Consider the following 14,883-nt stretch of genomic DNA (forward strand, 5'->3'; position numbering starts at 1 on the left):
GCGTGTCCTGGCGCCGGGCAGCCGAACTAGGGGCGTGGTTGTCGCCTGCGGCCCGCAGATAGGCATCGCCGGAAACAGCCCTACAGAAGGGGCTTCGGAGGCACGTGGCCATGGGCCGGCTGATAAGCAGCTCCAAGGGGAAGGCGGGGCCGAAGGCGGGGCCAAGACTTGTGCTTGCAGATTGGCATCTCGGAAACAGGGGGGGGGGGGGCTTAGCGGCTCCTGGCTCAAAGAGGGCGGGGCCCGCGAGCGATGCTGTTTGCTTACTTGAATACTTCAAGTCAAGGGAGGAAAACAAAAAACTTCACATACTTCTCATCAAAGAGCATGCATAAACTGAGTGTGAAAGTATGTCGAAAAAAAGTAATCTGATAAATAAAATAGCGGAACGTGGTGGCTCGTGGCTTTAATCCCAGCACTCCAGAGGCAGAGGCAGGGTGGTATCTTTGAGTAAGATGGTATCTTTGAGTTCCAGACCAACCTGCTGTGGCCTGGGACCTCCCTCGGGCAGCAAGGCCAGCAGCTGGGAGAGTGTGACTTGAGATGGCTTTCTTTTCCCCTTGAGGGCATGGCTTCTCTAGTCAAATGACAAATTGCTAATCCTTATCTCTAAAGGTTACAGCTAGATCTCTGAAAGGTGCCCCAGGGGGAGGCTCATACCTGTCGTCCCAGCTACCTGGGGCAGAAGCAGAGAATCCTTGAGGTAGGAGTGTAAGACCAGCCTGGGAGCACCGGGTAGCATTGCAAGACCTCCCCCGCCCCATCTCAGAGGGAGGGTGTTAGGAGAGTAGCATTGCAAGACCCCTACATGGGGGGGGGGGGTGCAGAAAGGATAGGTAGGCCAGGTATGCTAATGTACACCTGTGTAACCAGCTCTTTTGACAGCCAAGGCAGGAGGACTGGAAGTTTAAGGACTCTCTAAGCTAATAGTGAGACTAGGTCAAAAAAGAGGTGAGGGCACCAAAAGTGTGTGCCAAACAGAACTTTTGTCTTTATGAATCTGACTATACCTATGGAAACGCAACTTTAGGGGCGAGGGATGCTGTTCAGTCACTTGAGTGCTTATCTTGTTTGTTAGAGGCCCCCCAAAATGGCAGTACTTAACAGGACTATTGGGGTCCAGCCCTACGATAGTCCTCTCCCAGGGTCCAGGAAGAATCTACAACCAGCTGATAATTGTGATACCTCAGTAAAACCCCCCACTCTATCCCCTACAGACAAAGAGAAGCTTAAACCAGGATTCCTAAGTGTAGATAAGAACTTAGACCCCCTTTCCCCAGGTGGCTGTATCTGCTACAGGGACTTTGGAAAACACAGTCAGGATATTCGACCAAAAGACTAAAAAGGGAGGCGGGTTAAAATAAATTATATGGTCTGTGCCTTTAAGAACTAGCCTCACAAATAAAGGGGAGCTCTCCTTCCAACCTCCCTGCTGTGAGTGAAAGATTTGGAAGAGCCTCCCTGGAGGCTTGTAAACTTGGAAAACACCTTACTATTGCATTCTGTACCTAAAGTCTCCAGTGGCGGCTTTGGGGAGGTGATCTAGGCACAACAAGACCCTCACTCTATTGTCTCAAAAAGGGGGGCCTTAGACAAAGATATCTCAATATAGATAGACCCAGGCCAGTTTCAAGTCCCCAGAAATGATGGCGCCAGCCCCAGGAACAAAAGAACAGAGTCAGGATGTCTGATGGTAACCAATTAACCACGAGATGCCCCTCTCCGGAGATAACATGACCAGACCCCGGAGATGAGTTGTAAAACTCCTGACAGGGCAAACAGAAAAGCTAGAATAAGATAAAGTCCAGGCCCTGGAAAAACTGGACCAATCAAGGATGGACCCGTACTAACCCCCTCCCCTCTAAGAAATTGTATGGGTTTTGCCTATAAAAACTAACTTCCCCAAGAAAGAGTAACTCTTCCCTGCCTCACTTGAGATGGCTTGAGATGAGTTCCCTGTCATGACTTGTAACAGATAAACCTTGCTTTTGCATTCTGGTATGCTCGTCCTTGGTGGTCTCTCTGGGGGTTACGATCTGGGCACAACAATAATCTAATCTTTGATGATAAGAAATGAATCTATGTACACGAAACTCTTTAGTTCATTCCCTTTATTTTTCTTAGTCAGTTCTCTGCATAGCTTCTTTTCTGCTCTCTTACTTAGCTCCTTTCTTGCCTGATTCTCTCCACATCTTTCCGCTGTCCCCTTTTAAGTGCTGTCTTAATTCCTTTATCTTAGTTCTGCCTCATCCCCTTCTTACCCATCTAGTTCTTCCCCATCTGGCTCTTCTTCATTTTCCATCTTGTCCTTCTAGTTCTCTCTTCTAATCCTCCAATGTAGTTCTCTTCTAATCTAGTTCTCCTACAATCTAGTTCTTCCCCATCTCAGTCAGTTCCCCTCCAGTTCTTACCCATCTAGTTCTTCCATTCTCATTTTTCTTCTCTGTCCCTGCTCTGAAAATAAAACTGCCTTTTATCCCTTCTGCCCTTATCTCTCCAAGGCATCTCTGCTCCTGCCATTTGCTAGGCAACTTCCATTGCAGCTAGAGATATCTGTAAGTTGGAACCCTTTAGCTCTGAGTTAATTGTTAAGGGTGGATCTAAAACTAGAGATAAGACTTTGGAAAGGAGAAAGTTAAGCTTAATTAGCACACCCGCCAGGCCTTCTTAAACAGTTGGATGCTTAAGTCTGTTCTTAGAGAATCTGTGAGTTATCTCAGGTAAGATAAGTTTCGTCCATTCTGGGATTGCTCCTTGGCCAGATGCTGCTAATTCTGTGATGCTAATTACAGAAAGGCCTGAAATTAGAGATCCTGGCTTCGTCACTGCACAGAAGGTTATCTAAATATTCCGTTAGCAGAGGAGAAAATGTGCCCAATGAATGATGGAAAAGCTACAATAGCACACTAGAAATTCATGGCAGGAAATGGCTAATAATCAAAAGCCAATATCATCAAGACTCCTTGGGCCCTGGCTTTACCTCTGGAAGGCCCTTGGCTTCTTCCAGATATTAGCTTATCATGGTCAGCAGAAATCCTACTTCATATTTTTGCGCTTTGCAGCAAGTACAGATGACAATGTCCTAAACAGAAGGACTATGACCTGGTAAACAGAAGGATTGCTGATAGGTAAATGGAGGTCTGGGATTGAGTTTCTATTTACCAGGATCCTCCCTTAATCCACCCCTCAGGCAAGGGCATCTTGTTCTGATGAATCTGAACACCCTAGGTTCCAGCATCACATAAACTGGGAGTGGTGGTGCACTACTGTGCCCCTGCACTCCAGAGGCCAAGGTAGGTTCATGGTCATCCTCAGCTACATAGTGAGTTTCAGGTGAAGAAGTGCAACTCAGAAAATTTTTATTTTTCTGTGCCTGGCTTTGTCATAGTTAGGGTTTCTACTGCTGTGATAAAACTGGTGTTTTGTTTTGTTTTGTTTTGTTTTGTTTTGTTTTGTTTTGCAGTGCTCTTGCCCCAAAGAAAAAGTCATGACACGCAGAATCCACTAACAAGAGTTTTATCAAGATAAAGATAAAGAGATAGATGTGATCAGGCCTGTGGAAAGACACGTGCAAGTAAAAGAGATGGGGGGGGGTGGATACACACATGGCCAGAATGCACCTGTGCACACAGGCCCACATGCAGAGATCATGCCTTTACGTGTGCCCAACTACGTGACCGTGAAACCATGGGGCATGGGTCACACAGGACGTATGACCTGGAAATGAGTAGGCAGAGATGACTAAGTGTCCCTCCCTGCATGTGCAACCATACCTGACTGTGGGGTCGTGGTGGGAATTTCTATCAGAAACACCATGACCAAGACAACTTGGGGAGAAAGGGGTTTATTTCAGTTTATACTTCCACATGACAGTTCATCACTGAGGGAAGTCAGGACAGGAACTCAAACAGGGCAGGATCCTGGAGGCCGGAGCTGATGCAGAGGCCATGGAGGAGTGCTGCTTACCAGCTTGCTTCCATGGCTTGCTCAGCCTGCTTTCTTATAGAACCCAGGACCTCCAGCCTAGGGATGGCACCACACACCATGGGCAGGGCCCTCCCCCAGAGATCACTAATTAAGAAAATACCCTACAGGCTTACCTACAGCCTGATCTTATGGAGGCATTTTTGAGGATCCCTCCTCTCAAATCAGTTTCTGTCAGGCTGATAAAATTATCCAGCATAAGCTTATTTCACATTATTTTACAGTGTCCTCAAAGTTGTAGCATGGGCCCAAATTTAACAATCCTTTGTAACATTGAATGAAATCAAATTTTACCAACTGTCTGTTGATCAGTATTCAAGTTATATCTACCTTTTGGCTGGTTTTTATTTATTAGTAGCATGTGTGAGTGTGTGGGTGTGTTAAATATCTGAGGCAGCAGAAAGAAACAGAAGGCAGGAAAAGACAAGAATCTGACCTCAACAGACCGGACTGTTTATTTCAAACACTGAAAAAGTTGTTTGCAGCCATAGAAAGCTATGATGGTTCCACAGTCTCTCTTCCCTGCTTCAGGCAAGACAGATTGCTTTGGGAGATAGGTGATCTCTGCAAACATTCATTCCTTTCTAAACTGAGCAAGGTCATTTGTAGGAATATACCGCCTTATTTTTTTTTCAATTTCATACTCACATATAATGTATGGTGATTACATTCTACCTTATTTTTTCAAATGAACATAATATTTTTTTAAATAACCATTTTTAAGTTCACAATTCAGTGGCATGAATTACATTCAAGATATTAATTATACTCATAATATTCATTGATTACACTTACAATATTAATTACATTTGTGGTATTCATTGATTACGTTTGCAGTAATTTAATAACTATATTTATGATATTCATTAATTACATTAATTGTATTGATTTATTACATTCATGGTATTATGTCCTGATATTGCTGTCTGTTTGTGGGGCTTTTCCATCACACAAAACAGAAATTCTGTACTTAGGAAATCATTGCCCTATATTCCTTTCTTCTCCATCTTGAGATAACGTCTAATCTTTTTGTATCTATGAATTTGTATATTCTATATATTTCATGTAATACAATTCTACAGCATTTGTCCTTTTTTAATGTAAAAAATTTTATGTACAACTGCAGGAGAAATAATACACTGTAGCAGGAATCTTAAAAGTTCTTATTGAGAAAATCAAACCCGAGGCCAGTTAATGGGTTGAACTGGAAGATCAGAGAACAAGCCACAGCTAACCTCACCTGGTCAACTTCTCAGCTGGTCTTGTTTCCTCAGACTGGAAGTTTCTGTGTCCTCATCCCAATAGCTCTCAGCTGAACTGCTGCTCGAAAGCCTGAAGCTTAACCAACCACTTAACCAGCCAAATGCTGCTAGTTTCTGATCCTCACACCTTATATACCTTTCTACCACCACTTCCTGGGATTAAAAGGCTCGCTTTCTGGGATTAAAGGCATGAGTCACCATGCCTGGCTGTTTCCAATGTGGCCTTGAACTCACAGAGATCCAGAGAGATTTCTACTTCTGAAATGCTAGGATTAAAGGCGTGTGCTATCACTGCCTAACTAGTGGCTTTTCTGTTCTCTGACCCCAGATAAGTTTATTAAGGTACACAATATTTTGGGGGACACAATACCACCACAATACACAGCTTGAACATAAAAACAGGTTATGATTCAAAAGTCCAGGGTTATTTGAAACTGGAAAATATTTTCTCTGTAGAAAATAATAAAAATTATAACATTTCCCAATAAGCCCTTTTAAGCCAAATAATAGCTGAATTATACACATAAATATTGATTAGATTCTGGGCTACAGAAGAAACCTATCTTCATCTGTTCATCGAGCTATGTTTTACTTGAGTTGTGTAAGTGAAATTCCTATTCATCTTCCCCTTCACTGTTTGATTTAAGGCAGACATTTTTCTATAGGCTAATCCATAATCTAAAAAGATTTTAGCCTCCCCTCCTGAAAATACAGCCAGCATATTCTTTCATAAGTTTGATATGGTACAAATTCTTATCCTAAGAGTGAAATGTTTCACTAAAGCTTGCCCAGTGATTGGGCAAAACCAAAACTTACTATAAGCCACAGTCATCCTAGAGTCCCTCCTGCTAGGTAGCCTCCCTGGATCTGTGGGTTGCAGTCTGATTGTCCTTTGCTTTATATCTAGTATCGACTTATGAGTGAGTACCTACCATGTTTGTCCTTCTAAGACTGGGTTACCTCACTCAGGATGATATTTTCTAGTTCCATCCATATGCCTGTAAATATCATAATGTCATTCTTTTTCTCTTCTGAGTAGTACTCCATTGTGTATATGTACCACATTTTCTTAATCCATTCTTCATTTGACAGGCAACTAGGTTGTGTCCAGGTTCTGGCTATTATGAATAATGCTGCTATGAACATAGTTGAGCATGTATCTTTGTGGTATGATTGAGAATTCCTTGGGTATATATATGCCCAAAAGTGGTATGGGTGGGTCTTGAGGTAGATTGATTCCCAGTTTTCTGAGAAACCACCATACTGATTTCCACAGTGGTTGTACAAGTTTGCACTCCCACCAACAGTGGAGGAGTGTTCCCTTTGCTCCACATCCTCTCCAGCATTGACTGTCATTAGTGTTTTTGATCATAGCCATTCTGACAGATGTAAGGTGGTATCTCAGAGTCATTTTGATTTGCATTTCTCTGATGACTAAGGATGTTGAGCATTTCCTTAAATCTCTTTCAGCCATTTGAAATTTTTCTTTTGAGAATTCTCTGTTTAGCTCTGTAGCCTATTTTTTAATTGGATTGTTCAGTATTTGATGTTTAGTTTCTTGAGTTCTTTATATTCTTTGGAGATCAGTCCTCTGTCAGATGAAGATGTTTTCCCATTCTGTTGGCTGTCTTTTTGTCTTATTGACAGTGTCTATTGCCCTACAAAAGCTTCTCAGTTTCAAGAGGTCCCATTTATTAATTGTTGTGCTCAGTGTCTGTGCTACTGGTATTACATTTAGGAAGTGGTCTCCTGTGCCAATGCGTTCTATCAAGTTCAGTGTAACTGGATTTATGTTGAGGTCTTTGATCCACTTGGACTTGAGTTTTGTGCATGGTGACAGATATGGATCTATTTGTAATCTGTTACATGTTGACATCCAGTTATGCCAGCACCATTTGTTGAAGATGCTTTCTTTTTGTATTGTATAGTTTTGGCTTCTTTGTCAAAAATCAGGTGTTCATATGTGCATGGATTAATGTCAGGGTCTTCAATTCGATTACATTGGTCCGTATGTCAGTTTTTATGCCAGTACCAAGCAGTTTTTATTACTATAGCTCTATAGTAGAGCTTGAGGTCAGGGATGGTGATGCCCCCAGAGGTTGCTTTATTGTACAGGATTCTTTTGGCTATCCTGGATTTTTCTGTATGAAGTTGAGTGTTGTTCTTTCCAGGTCTGTGAAGAATTGTGTTGGGATTTTTATGGGGATTGCATTGAATCTATAGATTGCTTTTGGTAAGATTGACATTTTTACTATGTTAATCTTATCTATCCATGAGCATGGGAGATCTTTCTTCTTCAGTTTCTTTCTTCAGAGACTTAGAGTTCTTATCATACAGATCCTTTACTTGTTTAGTTAGTGTTACCCCAAGGTATTTTATATTATTTATGGCTATTGTAAAGCATGATGTTTCTCTTACTTCTTTCTCAGCCCTTTTATCATTTGTAGCCGGGTGGTGGTGGTGCACACCTTTAATCCTAGCACTCTGTGAGTTCGAGGCCAGCCTGGTCTGCAGATTGAGATCCAGGACAGGGACCAAAACTACACAGAGAAACTCTGTCTCTAAAAACCAACCAACCAAACAAACAAACAAAAATCATGTGTATATAGGAGGGCTACTGATTTTTTTGAGTCGATCTTGTATCCTGCCACTTTAGTGAAGGAGTTTATCAGCTGTAGGAGTTCCCTGGTAGAATTTTGGGGGTCATTTATGTATACAATCATATCATCTGCAAATAGTGAAAGTTTGACTTCTTCCTTTCCAATTTCTATGCCCTTGATTTCCTTTTGTTGTCTTATTGCTCTAGTTAGAACTTCAAGTACTATATTGAATAAATATGGGGAGGGTGGACAGCTTTGTCTTGTTCCTGATTTTAATGGAATCGCTTTGAGTTTCTCTCTGTTTAATTTGATGTTGGCTGTTGGCTTGCTGTAAACTGCCTTTATTATGTTTAAATATTCCTGATCTCTCTAGGACCTTTATCATGAAGGGGTTTTGGATTTTGTCAAAGGCTTTTTCAGCATCTAATGAGATGATCATGTGAATTTTTTCTTTCAGTTTGTTTATATGGTATATTACATTGACAGATTTTGTATGTTGGACTATCCTTGAATCTCTGGGATGAAGCCTACTTGGTCATGGTGGATAATTTTTTTATGTGTTTTTGGATTCGGTTTGCCAATATTTTGTTGCTTATTTTTGCATCAATGTTCATGAGGGAGATTAGTCTGTAATTCTCTTTCTTTGTTGCATCTTTGTGTGGTTTGGGTAAAAAGTTTGGTAATGTTCCTTCTGTTTCTATTGTGTGAATAATTTGAAGAGTATTGGAATTAGCTCTTCTTTGAAATTCTGGTAGAATTCTGCGCTGAAACCATATGGTCCTGGGCTTTTTTTTTTTTTTTCTTTTGGTTGGGAGACTTTTAATGACTGTTTCTATTTCTTTAGGGGTTATTGGTCTATTTAAATAGTTTATCTGGTTTTGATTTAACTTAGGTATGTGGTACCTATCCAGAAAATTGCCCATTTCTTTTAGATTTTCCAAATTTGTGGAGTACAGGTTTTTGAAGTGTGACTTGATGATTCTTTGGATTTCCTTGTTGTCTGTTGTTATGTCTCCCTTTTCATTTCTCATTTTGTTAATTTGGATTCTCTCTCTCTCTCTCTCTCTCTCTCTCTCTCTCTCTCTCTCTCTGCCTTTTGGTTAATTGAGATAGGGGTTTGTCTATTTTGTTGATTTTTTTCAAAGAACCAACTCTTTATCTTATTAAATATTTTATTTTATTAAATATTTTATTTTATGTGTATGGGTGTGCCTGGTACCCAAAGAGGTCAGAAGAGACTGTTAGAGCCCCTGAAACTGAGGTAGGGGTGGTTGTAAGACACCATTTAGATGTTGAGAATTGAACTCGGCAGAAACAACAAATAAAAAATATTTTGATCGAAATTACAGTTTGAAGGCTGAGGCTCAGTTGGTAGAGTTCTGGTCTAACAATCATGAAACCCTGGGTTCAATCCCCAGTGTCACATAAACCAAGTGTAGTGACATACACCAGTAATCCCAGTGGTCAGGCCCGTAAGACAGGCTACACAGTAAGTGGAGACCAGCCTGGGCTACCTGAGACCCTGCCTCAAAAACAAAATGATGCACTAAAGTTTTGTTTCTCAAAGGACACTATCAAGAAAAAGAAAAGCATGCCAGTCATGGTGGTGCAGGCCTTTAGTCCCAGAATTCAGGAGACAGAGGCAGGCAGATTTCTATGAGTTCAAGGCCAGCCAGATCTACAAAGTGAGCTCCAGGACAGCCAGGGCTGTTACATAGAGAAACTCTGTCTCAAAAACAAAACAAAAAAGGGAGGAAAGAAAAAGAAAGAAAACCCCAACATGAGATAGAATACCATGAGTCATAGTTGTTAAAGGACTAATATCCAGATTATATAATGAACTGTTAAAATGTGGGAAAAACCAAAAATCGCAATTAAAAATGTATAATTGCTGGGTACAAAGCACTCACCTGTCAACCCAGCTCTTCAGGAGGCTGAGCTTAGGTTTGCCAGCTATAGGTCAGTGTGGGCAGCATAATGAGACCCTGTTCAAAAACAAAATAACAGGCAGGGTAGGGGAGATAGTTCAGTCAGTAAAGAAACTTGACTTTAAAGCATGAAGACCCAAGTTTAATGACCAGAACCGATGTAAAAATGTTGGATGTGGTACAGGGTGATGATACTCCCTCTAACAGCCATAGACAATCTAACTGAAACCCCAGCCAGCACCAGGCATGGAAACCTCCATCTGAGTTGCTGGTCAGGGGTGTGGTGGAGTTAGGGGGTATTCTCAAAGCAATATGCCATTGGCCTTGGTTGCCTCCCAGAACTTGAAGACAGGACTTGATGGCTGAAAACACCATACATTTCAGATACAGGACTTAGAGGAGTCAAGCTGGAACTGACCTCGAAGCCTCCTCTCCAAGAACCAGCTCTCTCAGTATCAGAAAGTACTACACAAACTGCCAAGGAAAAAAGTGATCAATAGTCTTTCTTGGCTGTAAAGCCTACAAACCACAATGACCAGCCTGGCAAGCCACAATGTTGCAATGGTAACAGGTTTATACTGGGGTAACCAACAGCAGTCTAACTGGATTCAAAGCCCTCTTAATGGGAGAATCCATGCCTAATCCAATATAATTTTTAACCGTAGTCTAAATATTTTTATCCACACATAGATATAGCTCTCACCTATTAGCTTTCTTCCCTGTTGCTATGATAAAATACTGACTAAAACTAGCTTGAGGAAGAAAGATTTTATTTCATCTTACAGTTCCCAGGTTATAGTCCATCCCTGAAAAAGTCAGGGCACAGACTCAAGGCACGCACCTGGAGGCAGGAATTGAAACAGGGGCCATGGAGGAACACTATTTGTTGACTTGCTCCCAATGGCTTGCTGGCTTGCTTAGCTCAACCTACCACCACCACCACCACCCTTTTGTGAGACAGGCTCTTTCTGCCCCTGGTTGCATTAGAACTTGCTAATTAAACCAGGCTGGCTTCAAACTCACAAAGATCTGCCTGTCTCCTCCTCCTGAGTGCTGTGATTAAAGGTGTGCACCACATGCCTGACCCCCAGCTTACTGCCCAGGACCACTGGTACCATCCATTGTGGGCTGGGCTTTCCCATACACCAATCAAGAAAATGTCCCACCAACATGTTCACAGGCCAATCTGATGGAGGTAATTTTTCAATTGAAGTGGCCTCTTGCCAAGTGACTCTAGGTTGTGTCAAGTTGTCAAATACTACCCAGCACACCCCTCATCAAAGAAGCTGCTTTTTGCAGCAGATGGAAAGGATTACAGAGTCAAATGCAGAGAATAAGGGACCATGGAGGTGCCCTGTAGCAACAGATGTATCTACAATGAAACCCTTAAACCTAAAGCTCAAGGAAAATTGTGGAAGACTGGTCAGATGTAAGAGCCAGAATACCAGGATGCCATTCTGGTGGAGAGGCAGTATCTTCTAGACATGATAGGGAAGCTGCACCCGTGAAGTCTCAGTAATATGGTTGCCTAAACAAGACCTGCAGAATGGCAACATGGATGGGAGGAATTTCACAAGAAGAGGAACAGGCAATGAATGGCTACCAAGAGGTAGCATCTGTCTTCTCCAGGAAAGAGTTCCCTGGTAGGTTTTCCAACCCCAAGTGGTCAGTCCCAAACACCTATACATAGGAGCAACACTAAATGATTAGTCCATACTAAGTAGATTCAGCAGGATATATATGAAGAGTTTGTGAATTGAGAGGAAGTGATAGGGATATAGGAGGAGGGGGAGGGGGAGGGGGAGGGAGAGAAATGATGTGAATACATAAATACAGTACTTTTATATAAAATATCAAAAAACAAAAATTTGAAATGAAAAGAAGTGGGGTACTATGGCTATCACTCTGTATGCTGTGAATGTTTTGGTCTGATTGGTTAATAAATAAAGTGCTGATTGGCCAGTAGCCAGGCAGGAAGTATAGGCAGGACAAGCAGAGAAGAGAATTCTAAGAGTCAGGAGTGGCCAGCCAGACACAGAGGAAGCAAGATGTGAAGGCAGAGCTGAGGAAAGGTGCCAAGCCACATGGCTGAACATAAATAAGAATTATGAGTTAGTTTAAATGTAAGAGCTAGTCAGTGGTAGGCCTAAGCTAATGTCTGAGCAGTTTCAATTAATATAAGCCTTTGTATGGTTACTTGGGTCCAAGTGGCTACAGGACTGGCAGGTGAGAGAGATTTGTCCTGATCATGGGCCAGGTTGGACACAGGAAAACTTCAGCTACAGTGGGGACAGGTCCTGCCCAGGCCAAGGTGGAAGGCAGCCAGAGGACACAGGGCGGGTGCCAATACAATGAGCAAGTATGAGTTAGAGAGAGGAGTGTGGCAGTTTGTGTACTGTGAAGAGAGGCAGAACTGGAGATGCCACCTTGGTGAGGAACAGACTGATATAAGAGGGCTTCACTGTCACCTGAGGTCATGGTGATGTCTGGGGCCCTGCTGCTGCTAAGGGCCATGTCTCGGTCCATGGCCCAACCTAAGTAGGGGTCTGTGTCTATGTCTGTGGCTCACATTATCACCAAAGGCCATGCATACATCCATGGTCTGGGCTGCCATCTGGGGTCATGCTGATGACTGAGTGCCTTCCTGAGCTGGCCCTGCTCCTTGTTGCACTTGGGAGAGCTGGTCTCAATGGTGTAAGCATGGGAGAGCTGGCAGGTTGACCAACTCAGCTACCATCCAGGTCCAGATCTAGGGCTTTGAATTGGCCCACCCCAACATCTACCCCACCTATGAACTGCTGAAGCTCATGATGGGACCAGTCCTGCAGAACTACAGTTGCAGAATTTCCATGACTCAGGGCAACATCAGGATATCCAAGATGAGTTTTGGTGAGGATCCAGTATTGATGGTGTAGTAGAAGCCAGAGGCCTTAAACTAGACCAACTACTCATTGCAATGAACATTTGCAAGTAATGCCATTTTGAACAAAAGGATATACTATGTGACACACCAGAGCTTTCACAGAAAGATTTTTTTTCCCTTTTAAGGGGAGGTTACAAGGGTGGAGGGTGGATATAGCAGGACTGGGAAATGGGTAGGGTTGGGGTACATGCTGTCAAATTCACAAAGAATCAATTTAAAAATTATTTTTAAAAAAGTTGGATGTGAGGCCAAAGAAATGGCTTTAGTGTTAAGAGCACTTGCTCCTTTTGCAGAAGACCCAGGTTCTTTTTAAACGCCCACACAAATATTTATAATTAATGCTAAGTCTCTGAGTGGTTATTTGGGAGCAGCTGCCAGGACACAGAGAAATTCCACCTACAATGTGTTCCAGGACAACCAGCATTACATAGTGAGACTCTGTCTCAAAACAAACAAACAAACAAACAAAAGGTTTATTTATTTTTAATTTCGTGTCTGTATGTGTGTGGGTGTGTGCATATGAGTACAGGTATAGTTGGAGGCCAGGAGAGGGCATTGAATCCCCTAGAACTGGAGTTACAGAAGTTGTAAGCCACTTGATATGAACGCCAGGAATCAAACTCGGGTCCTCTAGAAGAGTAGTACACTCTCTTAACTGCTCTTCATCCCCTTGAATAGACACTTCTCAGAAAGATGTATAGATGTCCTCTAATCATGTGAAAAACCTGAATAATGTCCCTAGTCACCAGAGAATGCAACCCAAACTACCAGACACTAACACACACACAAACACACACACACACACACACACACACACACACACACACACACAAAGTGTTGATGAAAATGTGGAGAAATAGGAATGCTTGTACGGGGCCAGTGAGACTGGAAACAGGTTGCTGTGGAAGCCTGTAGCATATCAGCCATGGAGATGGCTTATCAGGTAAAGCACTTGCCACTAAGGTTGACAACCTGATTTTGATCCCAGGGCCTACATGGAAGGAAAGAACTGACTCCTGCAAGTTGTCCTGTCATTTCTACATGTGCACCATGGCACACACCATATCACACACCATGGCACACACCACTGCCCCACAAGAAATAAAAGAATGTAATACAGAATTGATAAGCAAACGTAAATACAGTGTTCCTGTAAATCACACTAATAAAACTTGGTGGATGCGCGTGCGCGATCGGAAGGTGGGCCAGTTGGGAAGAGGAAGGGGGTCAGCAGAATTGGGAGGGGAAAGAGAGGGCGACAGAGGTGAATACGATCAAAATACATATGTACATGTATGTAAATGTCATAATAAAACTCATTATGCTAACTTAATATCTACTATTAAAAACATGAACAGTGGAGCTAGAGAAGCACTTGCTGCTCTTCCAGAGGACTGGAATTCCATTCCCAGCACCCATGTTAGTGCCTCACAATCACCTGTAACTCCAGCTCCAGGGTATCAGACACCCTCTTCCCGCCTCAGGCATTGCACTCACCCTGCACAGACATCTCCCCGCAAGACACATAATTAAAAATAAAATAAAACTTTAAATGTATATAATTTAAATATTTTAAAAGAGTAGTAAATTGTTTAAGTGTGACAAACAGAGGGGCTTGGACTGGGAATTGGCTAGTCCACAGAGTTGGCACAGACACACGCACCCTCCCTCTTTCAAGGCCAGAATCTGAACTCAGGCTCTGTGCGGGCCATGCAAGCACTGTACCGTGGAGCACCACACCCGGCAGCATCAGCTCTGTCTTTTCAGAAAGAAACAGGATGCAGCTCACTTGGTACAGGATACCAGAGTTGGAAGCTGGACATAGTATCACTTTCTTATCCCAGTGCTGGGATGAGAGGACAGGTAGCTCCTCGCTGAAGCAAGCAGGCCACCTGGCGACCCAGAAAGTCCCTGGACAGACTCTGTCTCAAAAAAACAAGTTGGGGCCGGGTGGTGGTGGCCCACGCCTTTAATCCCAGCACTTGGGAGGCAGAGCCAGGTGAGTTCGAGGCCAGCCTGGGCTACAGAGTGAGTTCCAGAACAGGCACTAAAACTACACAGAGAAACCCTGTCTCAAAAAATCAAAAAAAAAAAAAAAAAAAAAAAAAAAAGTTGGGAGGCACCAGAAATATGATAGCTGACACTGTCCTCTGACCCCACACAAACATGCATATGTGAACCTGCAC

The sequence above is a fragment of the Peromyscus maniculatus genome, chromosome 11 (assembly GCF_049852395.1).
Source record: "Peromyscus maniculatus bairdii isolate BWxNUB_F1_BW_parent chromosome 11, HU_Pman_BW_mat_3.1, whole genome shotgun sequence".
NCBI classification, from domain to species: Eukaryota; Metazoa; Chordata; class Mammalia; order Rodentia; family Cricetidae; genus Peromyscus; species Peromyscus maniculatus.